The sequence below is a fragment of the Ochotona curzoniae genome, unplaced genomic scaffold (genome assembly GCF_017591425.1).
Source record: "Ochotona curzoniae isolate NIBS_2020 unplaced genomic scaffold, NIBS_Ocur_1.0 scaffold_4505, whole genome shotgun sequence".
In the NCBI taxonomy this organism is placed as follows: domain Eukaryota; kingdom Metazoa; phylum Chordata; class Mammalia; order Lagomorpha; family Ochotonidae; genus Ochotona; species Ochotona curzoniae.
In genome coordinates, this window is record NW_024467118.1 from 17,611,096 (window position 1) to 17,619,186 (window position 8,091).

The following is an 8,091-nucleotide window of genomic DNA, read 5'->3' on the forward strand; positions in this document are numbered from 1 at the left end:
ACCAGAAACCAGGCGCTCAAGGCGGGTCTTTCCCATGTGGTGTAGGTGCCTAAACACTTGGTGACCATCGCAACTCCAGACACATTGACAGAATCTAAATAAGAAGCAAAGGGTCAGGAGTACAAACCAGGCATTTAAGTATGGATGGGGTCCCAAGTTGTTTAATGCGCTGAAGCATTAACTGTTTCCTTTTTAATTATTAAATAGTAGAGCTTGTTTTCACTTATTCTGATACGGTTAACTCCAAGACACAGAGACCTGTTGTGTAAAGAACATGTGGTCGATTCATCTAAGAGATATGCAATTTAAAGATGCAATCTCATTCTACTCTGAAAAACACACACACGCGGTGGCTCAGTTATTCCTTTTTCTTTCATAAAGAAAAAAAGAGAGATAACAAGAGTTAGATGACTGAGATTTTAAGAAAGTATTCATTTGCAATTTAATTGACTAAGGGAAATGCATAAAACAGAAGTAAGCAAGAAAATGATTTCATGGAATGTATTACCATCACCTTAGTTTCTAGAGGTAAGGGCTCAAAAATGGAAGGAAAGTAGGGTCAACCCCAGAATACTCAGGTTATAGAAATCACGAAAAATAAGGTAAGGAATTGGACGCTTGTTTCTTAGGCATTGAAACCCTTTAAAGGGGTGTTCTGGTGCTGTTTGAACTGATTTTGTTTAGCATCCTGTGTTGGACACAGCTTCAGCATGCATTCCTTCAGGAGTGGGGCAGGGAAATCTACACGGACAAGTCCAACTTATCATCACCGGCACGTGCAGTTTATTGGCAGATTCAGAAAATTCTGACAATAGCAGCTGTCAAAAAGAAAAGCAAGCAAATCAGAGATTTTATCCTCTAGAGTATAAAGCTTCCAACACTGCAGTTTTGAGTTAGAGAAACATTGGCACTGTGAACAACAAGAAATGTTTTGAAGATCAATGATGTGATGCTTGACTTGGGTACTACTGTTCAAGCCATTAGGACAGGTGTGAGTCGAGCAGGTCAAATCTTTACTTTTTGTCTTTGTTCGTGGACAACATGTATTATGAGATTGAAAATGAAGTTATGCCACCTTCCAAAGAATAAAGAACAATTAAATTTCTAGTTCATGGACACAAAATATCAACGTTGGTCATGTGACAAAGATCGGCATCAATGGAAGACAGCTGGCACAAAATAGACTGTTTTATTTGAAATCAAATGTCCAGGATATTGGCTAAAATATCAACTCTGCTATCCCCTAAGGTGTTTGTGATGAAATGAGTTTCATTACTAATTTAGATGAGAATAAACCACAGAGAACTCATTAGCTCTGTGGAGGTGTTTGTATCCCAGAAATATTCTGGACAATTAGTATGATAATGGCCAAGAAGTGACAGAAACACTGAGAGCATTTTAAAATATATATGCAGTTTTTCTATTCATTTTTAGAAAATATGTCAATTGGGAGCACATGAGATACACAGGTGTTCCAACTTTCATTTTTTTCCATTAAATCTCATTTATTGTGGTGTGTTTTAAGCTATCCCTTTCAGAGCCGCTGTGTATCATTTAACCTATTTCTAATCCTTTATTTGTTCGCATATGCTCAATTCTTAGAAAAGATATCCCTGATTTTCTAGAAGAAAAAAAAAATTAAAGAAAGAACTCTTCGCCTACTAAAATGCAAGCAATTACAAAACCAATTGCTGTGCAATTCTTTCAGGTTTCCTAAACGGGCAATATAATTTCAATAGGAAATAATTTATTTGGCTTTATAAAACGAGTGCAGAACATTGACCAGCTGCGTTCCAATGGCCTTTGTTAGGCACAGGCGCGAGGATCCACAAGGCACTTTCCTTTGTCTGTCTGCAGACTTGCTGCCTGAACAGCTGGAGAGTCTTTTACTGATTCTCATTTTCCTATGACAGTGCAATTGCATTTTCTGGGTGTGATTCAAACAATCATGCTTTCATTTCCCAAAGGCTAATAATTTGGCTGCACCGATAAGGCAAGTACTAATGCCTCAGCAGTGCACTGAGACATCGGGTGTTCATAGTCCCGGATTTCTCACATCCACAATACTGCCATTGCTATCTACCTTATTTTATCCTGTATCAAAAGCCAAGTACTTTAGTGTTAGGAATTTTTAACTGTAGTGTGGCCAGTTAAAATCTGCTGTGTGGGAATTATGTACTTTACTGCTTTTTGTTTTGTTTTACCTTCATTAGATGTATCTCTAGAAAGATCAATGCAATTACCGATATCTTGTGCTTAGTATGAGTACTAAATGAGAGCCCCTGGTCAAATGGAATCATTGCCCACTGTTTGAGATGAACATTTTAGTTTTAGCTCCAGTAGAACTTGCTTAGCAACCTTGAACAAGCTACTTAACCTCTCTGACTTATTTTTATCACTTGTAACTCAATATCAAAAACTCAACCCCTCTCTTGCCCAAAGTGAAGGACACTTAACACAATAGTTGAAAATGCCTTTGGCGCCCATGGAACCTGACTTGAAAACAGCAGCTGTTCTGCAAATCAGAACCTAGACCACACTTGCAGCTTTTAAATTTCATCACTTTTGCATATTTTCATATCTAGCCTTTGCTCTTTAGATTGACCTGAGTCTGTTTTAATTTCATAAGCATCTCTTCAAGATTTTTGGTCCCTTCGAAATTACCTTTCAGTGAAATGTGATGCTTGTGATGAGTTTTATGAACCCTAGAGAAATTAAAGATTTTTATTAAACATGTTGAGTATAAAGACTTTAAAATATTTTAAGCATTGAATTAAAATATATGAAGCAAATCGATAAAGCGATTTGAATTTCAGAGAAAATAGTTACTTCTTTCTTCCAATGTCCATTGAAGAAAATCTTCATAAAAATGTTCTAATTAGCAGCTAAAGGTATGATTTTTTTAGTCGCTGAAAAGAACATGGCTCAATTTTGCTCGTAACACTTTAAATGTAACATATTTCCTTAGACTTTGCAGACACTTTGCATTATTTATTCTTCCATTTACACATGGTGCTTTTTTCCCCTTACTTATCAAAGGTGTCTAGAAAGACCTCCCGCTACTATTTATTTGCCTAGTGTAACTATTTCTAAGTTTTGTCTCAAGAAATATTTCTCTTTCAGTCTAGATTCTATTCACTGAAAGCAGTAAGAAATCAACTCTTTGTTCTTTCACTGTTTTCAGGGTGAGAGGGCAAGATTTCATTTTGTTTCTTTAGATTCCAAAGTATATGACTTGCATCATTTATCTATGTTGGGAAGGACTTAAGCAATGAAAGTGATAGGGGCTGTTGCGATAGCCTAACAGCTAAAGTCCTCGCCTTGCACGCATCACGATCCCCTATGGGCGCTGGTTTGAATCTCGGTGGTTCAGTTTTCCACCCAGGTCCCTGTTTGTGGGAAAGCAGGGAAGGACAGCCCAAAGCTTTGGGACCCAGCACCAGCATGGGAGACCCATAAGAGGCTCTGGGCTCCTGGCTTCAGATCAGTTCAGCTCTTGCCACTTGACCACTTGGGGAATGAATTATCAGAGAAAAGATTTTCCTCTGTGTCTCTCCTCTCTGTATATCTGTCTTTCCAATAAAAATAAATGAATCTTAAAAAATGAAAGTGAAATAATAATCTGCCTCGATGTTTAGCTTTGGAGTGCTGCAGTGTTATCTAAGTATCTGGGTGGAGTCAAATTTGCCTATAATGCCGCAGTGGAGAAGCTCTTTAGGAGAAATAGTGACATGCCAATGGGCGTGATCCCTGAAGGTATGACTGTGCCTGGTACTTATGGGCTGTTTTATTGATAGAAGAAAACGGTGTGGTCAATGGGCTGGGTCTCTAAGCTTATGAAAACATGTCATGAGAAAGAAAATTTTAAAAAGGAGAAGAATAACACACCAAACTGGTTGAAACACAGTTGTACAGCTCCCAAACTGGGTCAGTTTATTTGATGTAAAGGAACCAAGTCACTGGGGTGGAATAAAGTGAGTATTTTATTGAAAATGACAGATAAGGGAGCCAGGCAGCTATTGCTTAGGTTCCTGGACTTCTCTAGCAGTTAGGGAATGAAGGTTCTTGTACATTGCAATTGGGCACGTTCCCCTTGGATTCACCTTCTGATTGATCAGTGGAACCTGTGGCCTTCCTTCAATGGTCAGTGATGCCACGTTCTTTAAGGAATTTGTGCTAGCCAGGTTGGGTGCAGCTATCTGATGGTTACAGTGGATGTAGCTGTGACATTCCAGCCAGAGTTTGAATTTGGCCTCTCAAATCAGTCCAAGACAGTACTGGTCACTGGTGCTCTTAAGTATTGGATAAGCTAATGTCTCATTGAGTCTCGTGATTACAACTCTGCAAGGTGAGCTGATTGCTTCTCAAGTCAGTGAATTTCTTTTGATAAAGGTTAGACAGGACACCTTGCCCAAAGTGTCAGGACCCTGGGTCTTGCTTTTACGTTATAAGAGCTAGATTTGATTGTGAAGATTAAAACAAGTTCTCCAAGCCACTGTTAGCAATGTTAAGGCAAAACAGAACTAAGGTTTGATTTCAGGCAGGAGTATATTTCTTTGAAAGTTTTATAGCATGTTATTCTGATTAAAAAAACATGTAGTAGAAATTTTAATCTGCAGTGTCCTTGAAAATCACTGAAATATCAATTTGATAAGAATTCTTGTGAGCAAGATTATTGTATATGAATAACAAATTATTTAATAGCTTTTCTCAGTATTCCATTAATATATCCTGCAAATTTTAATCAATTTTAGTAATCAATTGACCATGTAATATAAAGCATTTGGTTGAAATAACTCTAATATCAATTTCTGTAAGCGTTGTTCAGAAAAGATATAACTAGTCAATCTGCTTATATTTAATTTAAGTGTAAACTAAGTTGTAAAAATGCTATAATTTCCTATACTTGCCATTACTACTCAGCAAGCAGTTAACCTTCCCAGTAATTTTTCCCTCATAATAATTTAGTAAAACACTAAACTGCAGCAAATCTGGAGTAACTGTTGGAGTGCTTAATCATTCCATAAAATGAATTGGACAAAATGAAAAAAAATACGAAATTTTGATTTTTTTAAAAAAATCAGATGTGTAATATATAAAAATATATCTCTGAATGCAGCATTTGCTTTTGAAAGTATTTCAGTTCAATTTAATAGCAGCCATTTGGTATTTTAGATGAACAAGTGATAATTTATAAATAATGATTATACAATAAAAACAACTTAGATATTTTATTTTCAAATCACAGGTTTTAATGCATATGTCACTTCATAAAATATTTGTTTCATAAAGAATGTATTTGTTATATGGAACACATGATCAAAGCAATGATCTGTGTAAATTCTTGTTTTCTGTATCTGGCAACAAGGTGAAGTCTTCAATGTGAAAATGACCTTGGAAGCTTCTGGTGTCAATTTGCAGCTATCTTTGATAAAAACTAGTTTCATTTTTTGATATATGTATCATCTATAGATGTTATAATTCCTGAAAATATAGGCTGACTTTATTATCATCATGTACAATCAAATTTTTCATATTTTCAATAGACTTAATTTATACAGCCAAAAGATGGCAGTACTTCATCAACTATGCTTTACCATAGCCCTTAATGCTCATTTTCATGATAGAATTTGTTAGAGAAAGATTTTACACTTTAAGAATAAATATATACTTAATATCATCAGCTCTTTAATAAATATTTCAATTTTTTTGAGCTCTGACTCATGTTAATTACTTTGGAAAAATTATAACAGAGTAAATGTCACGCAACAATTTCAACTGAAGTATACTCTTAGTGGATATTTTAAAGCATTCTTAGTATTTTCCTTGGCTTTCTTTGACCTGCTGCCTGTAAATCTCATGGAAGACAGATTTTGAAGATCTGCAGATGTACCTTTCTATTTAAACAATGATCTTGGTTTCATTACAAAGATCTTGAAGCCTATTTCTCTGGTTTTATATATCCCTAAACGGGGTTAAATCACATAATCCCCCATCAGCTCAGGAATTCTGTGTATGTCTCTAAGGAAGCATCCTACCATTTTTAATGATCACACAAACACCGTCAGTTCAAGCAAAGAGATATTTCTATTTAAGTACAACAGTATTGTTGAAAGTATGCTGGGCTCTCACAATTCACTGAACTTCATTTCCCCCTATATTTTTGTTCATTTTCTAAAGTCCCAAAGTGAATCTCAGAAGAAAGCAGATAAAAAAGCAAAACAAAACAAAATAAAACATGTTACTACACATTTACAAAGTTCATACACAATAACCAATGCTTTCCAAATTTTCTTTTATGAATATGCATTATCCCAACAAATTAAAATCCCTAAGCTTGGAAGTCCCCAGAAAGTAGTTTTAAATTGATAAAGACTTAAGCAGTGATAAGTTGAAAAGATAAAATATAGTCAAGTAATATCGAGGTTTCAAATATACCCATCCAAGAATCCAGGAGTGGATTTATATTTCTGCTATCCTTAGTTCGCTATTCCTCCCATTTAATTACGTAAGCATCAAAGATGCTATGGATTTCATTTTATTTTATTTGTTTATTTGCCTGTCGAGTTTGAAAAGTATTGCTTGGAAGGTATGGGTAGAAGATCAATGAGGGATAAAAAGAAAGATCAATGCTAAATTTGGGGAATCAAAAAGTATGGGTCCTTTGCCAAGTGGTTATTTTTTTACAATGACTCATTTCTATTTCTGAAGTATATCTCTTCCCACTTGGACAACAGTATTCTAAGTTCGTTATGGAATGTAACAATTACTTAACTTTTGGGGATGTAGTCTTAGTGTTTTTGCTTCAAAGATGGAAGTTACTGAAATGGTAAACCTTTTGACTTCCCCTACCAACTTTTCCAATTCACTTTCTCCCTCAAAATTCTAGCACTATGTTCAGGTATCATAACAGATTAACTGTTCTAATCAACAACAAAATCATAAGTGAGTTTGCTGTTGTTTTAGATATTGATGTACTTTTTATTACAGGAAAAGTGAAGATAATCATCTTCTCAGTTAATGGGATAGAGTGGAGCCCCTGTGTGCCCAGGATGACTGATAAAAGATCTTTAAAAAGGAATACTCATTGGTATGCACATTCAGTTTAACAAGCAAGAGATGCTTTGCACAGTTTTAAGAAGTTTAATTTCTAGATTTTTATCCTTCATGTATACCATTAACAAAAATGGATTTTCTTAATTCCGTCTCTCAGAATGAATGTACAACTGCTTTGCTCTATCTCTCTTTGTCAGTTGCTCTTCAGTTGTTAAAATACCATGCACACACACACGCACACACACACATACGCGCGCACGCACACACACGTACTCCCTCTAGTCCTACACATGATCTCTGAAGCATTTATAAGACATAAATGTCCTTGATGCATAAGTACTATCAAAGAAAAGGACACGTGAATATAGAGTGGAAAGCAAACAGATCATATGAATAGTGTTTGACAGTTATTTTTCTGATATTTAACGGAAATCAAATCAATTTCAGAGAAGTTATTGCCAATGCAATAACAAGAGTTATCCTTGCTTTCTTACTGCGTCAAACATGTACTCTCAGCTCTAAAATAAAAAAAAATAGAAATGCAAAGAATGTCAAATTCAGCATCATTCTAGCAATTACCAATATCTATCTACAGATTTTAGAGATAAATTAGTTTCTACTTCTTAAGGGATATGCTACAATCAAAATTTAGATTTTAAAACTTCTAGTTTGAATCTCTAATATTTATGCTGTATTGGTCAACTTAAACCAAAAAAAAAAATGTTCATATAGAATCATCTTAATTCTAGATTTGGCTTAGAATTTAATCTGTGTCCACAAATAGGTAGTAGGGACCAAAAACTTTAGCTGCTGCTTCCTGTTTCATACAGTGCACATTTTCAAGACGCTAGAGCTTTAAGCAGAGTCTGGACTCGAACTCAGGTAACCTGACATGCAATGCTGCTTTTCAGTTGGTGTCTTCACTACTGCACCTAGTACCTACCCTTGTCAATCAGTATTTTTATAGAACTTCTGTCCAACCAAATTTGTAATGAGATAACTGATCTCCCTCTTGCCCTTTCATTTTGCCATGAA